The sequence below is a fragment of the Leptonychotes weddellii genome, chromosome 9, assembly GCF_054177405.1.
Source record: "Leptonychotes weddellii isolate Sample4059 chromosome 9, ASM5417740v2, whole genome shotgun sequence".
Lineage (NCBI taxonomy): Eukaryota > Metazoa > Chordata > Mammalia > Carnivora > Phocidae > Leptonychotes > Leptonychotes weddellii.
In genome coordinates this window covers 76,927,585-76,931,355 of record NC_138377.1, presented here as the reverse complement: position 1 = coordinate 76,931,355, position 3,771 = coordinate 76,927,585, and positions in this window count along the sequence as shown.

Below are 3,771 nucleotides of genomic sequence, written 5' to 3'. Positions count from 1 at the left end.
ACTCTTGCTTTGTATAAAATCTGCATCCCTAAGCATCCATTATCACATTCCTGTTTGACTTTCACTATATTGATATGGCAGTCCTTCATAGGGTTGTAATCCAGGCTTACAGATGTCTCTAGTTATATTGCAAGTAGAGTTTGTCTAGTTTCCATTCTCCTTGTAGTTTTGAGTTAAAGAAGGATAAGTTTCTGAGAGCAGAGGAAATAAAACCACTATTTTTATTCTACCATTTGAAAACCAAAGCTTAAATTGTTTTTGACACTTTATCCAACATTTCTATGTGTTTGGGGGGAGCGGGTTATAGAGATATTTCAATATGTCCTTCATACACCATTTTGTCCAGATTTGGTAACGTACTTTCAGCAGTAATCAGCATGGATGCCTCTCCTCAAAGATTACAAGTTGGATTTCTCTCCAGCCTATAGGAATGGGGACTCAAAATCAATATTAAACAGTGTTACAGAGAAGGCTATGCACTATTCTTTGCACACCTGGATTTTTTAAACCAAGTTGCTGTCATTCGCGCAGTCCATGCTAAAGGTCAAGACTACATTCATGGGGCACTTGGGTGGTGCAGTTGGTTAAGCGTCCAACTCTTGCTTTCAGCTCAGGTCGTGATCCCAGTGTAGTGAGATGGAGTCCTGCATCAGGCTCTGTGCTCAGCACAGAGTCTGCCTCGGATTCTCTCTCCCTCTCCCTCTGCCCCTCCCGCTTTTGCTCGCACTTGCTCTCTCTCACTCTCTCTCTCTCAAAATAAGTAAATAGACCTTAAAAAAAAAAAGGAAGACTACATTTATCATGTGGCTTTACTCTCTCTCCCAGGCCACAGGTGAATAAAATACAGGTGGGCTTCTGACCCATTCGACAACCCAAGGTGTGACCTAATGCAAAAAGATGATCTGGGCAAACTAGAACCTCTTGCGAATTTAACTTTGGAAACTGAATCAGGAAACTGACAGTTGAAGCAAATCATATAGATAGCCATGAGGTAGAATTTGGGACATAAAAGTCATGGCATGAAGAATTTTAAAGGAAACAGAATCTAGGAGCTAAATTTTAAATAGAAGTCAGAAGAAATGCAGATGCAGGATGGAGTCAGATAGTTGGTAAAGACAAGAATTATAGAGAGAAACAAATGTGGAGAGTGACTATGTTACATTAATCACAGCACTGTCCTATGAGTCTTCCTGGATTCCGATGCCTAGCACAATTCCTTGGTAGCCATCCTCATGGTAAGTGTGGTTACCTCTTACTTAAGATAACTTGTCTGAATCTCTGCTCTTGTAACAGACCCTCTACCTCAGCACACTATAAAAACTGTTCTCTGAAATCTTGCCATGGGTTTGCTAAACATTCATTTAATGACTTACTCTCAATCTTCATCCTCCTTGACTTATGAGTCACTCTCCTTTGGCTCTTGCGATATGATACTGTTCGAGTTCTCCTGTCTCTGACCACTCCTATGCCTTGGTTGGTTTCTCTTCCTCTTCTCACTTTCATAAATGTAAACAATCACCATGGTCTATCTTCAGCTCTCTTCTAGCTCTATACTCTTCTTCCCAAGTGAGCCATTCATTCCCAACTTTGTGTACAACCTCTATTGAGGTGACTCCCAAATCTGTATCTCCAAGCCCACATCTCTGAGCTCACGACTGGGTCCTTGAAACTCAACAAGCCTGAAACATAGTTCATCTTTCTCCCTAAGTTGTTTCCTTCTCTTGACTTCCCTATTTCTAGGTATTGCACCACCAATATCCCAGTTTTGAAATATGAGTTATCTTTGGGTATTCTCTTCTTCCTTTCCCATCATCTAGTCTGTTACAAAGTCTAGTTAATAATAGTAGAAATAGTAATGGCTAACCCTTCTCTGCCTCAAAAATCTTCTTTTGCTTTCCATAGCCAAAATAAGTTGTGTGGGTTTTTTTTTTTTTAATTAAAAAGACCCTAGATTTCAGAATTCTCTACATATTACAAACTCCTATTTCTAGTCTTATCTCCCATGGTTCTGTTGTACAGTGAAAATTTTTAATTTACTATCCTTTCATATGTTAATGATTCATTTAAGTTCCATTAACCAACAGCTAACCTAAAAAAATTTTTTTAAGGTTCTTCCATTTTTTACACTATTCTATGGAAAAAAAAGAGAAAAAAATCTAATTATTCTCCACCTTCTCAATATGTGCTTGGAAGACCAAACTCAGGAAAATATGCCCTTCAAGGAATATGCAAATACAAAAAAATACTGCATTTTAAGCCAATCAGTCTGTCTGGAAAACTTTAAAATTAGATGCATTCTGATTAAGATAAAACTTGGAGAACCTGGCCAATTGGTGATTTAAGAGAAAGGTTGCCTACCAGAGCCAGTTGTTAGTCCTAGTGAATGCAGTATCTTTTGGAAATGGATACCATTTAGGAATTTTATTCAGTATGTTTTTAGTTTTAAACTAGACTAGTGATTTCCAGGGCTGGGGCAAGGGGGAAATGAGGAGTGATTGCTAGTAGGTATGGAATTTCTTTTTGTGGTGATGAAAATGCTCTAGAATTAGATAGTGGTGATGGTTGTACAACTTTGTGACTGTGAAAAACCACTGACTCGTACACTTTGTATATGAATATATATATTTATAAAATCAGTGCACAGAAATCAGTTGCATTTCTATACACCAACAACAAGACAAAAGAAAGAGAAATTAAGGAGTCGATCCCATTTACAATTGCACCCAAAACCATAAGATACCTAGGAATAAATCTAATCAAAGAGGCAAAGGATCTGTAATCAGAAAACTATAGAATACTTATGAAAGAAATTGAGGAAGACACAAAGAAATGGAAAAACTTTTTTGTTCCATGCTCATGGATTGGAAGAACAAATATTGTGAAAATGTCTATGCTACCTAGAGCAATATACATTTTAATGCAATTCTTTCAAAGAAATGGAACAAATAATCCTAAAATTTGTATGGAACCAGAAAAGACCCCAAATAGCCAGAGGAATGTTGAAAAAGAAAAGCAAAGCCGGCGGCATCACAATTCCGGACTTCAAGCTCTATTACAAAGCTGTCATCATCAAGACAGTATGGTACTGGCACAAAAACAGACACATAGATCAATGGAACAGAATAGAGAGCCCAGTAATGGACCCTCAACTCTATGGTCAACTAATCTTTGACAAAGCAGAAAAGAATGTCCAATGGAAAAAAAGACAGTCTCTTCAACAAATGGTGTTGGGAAAATTGGACAGCCACATGAAGAAGAATGAAACTGGACCATTTTCTTACACCACACACAAAAATAGACTCAAAATAGATGAAAGATAGGAAATGTGAGACAGGAATCCCCATCAAAACCCTTGAGGAGAACACAGGCAGCAACCTCGTCGACCTCAGCTGCAGCAACTTCTTCCTAGAAACATCGCCAAAGGCAAGTGAAGCAAGGGCAAAAATGAACTATTGGGACTTCATCAAGATAAAAAGCTTTTGCACAGCAAAGGTAACAGTCAACAAAACCAAAAGACAACCGACAGGATGGGAGAAGATGTTTGCAAATGACATATCAAATAAAGGGCTAGTATCCAAAATCTATAAAGAACTTATCAAACTCAACACCCAAAGAACAAATAACCCAATCAAGAAATGGGCAGAAGACATAAACAGACATTTCTGCAAAGAAGACATCCAAATGGCCAACAGACACATGAAAGAGTGTTCCACATCATTTGGCATCAGGGAAATACAAATCAAAACCTCAATGAGATACCACCTCACACTA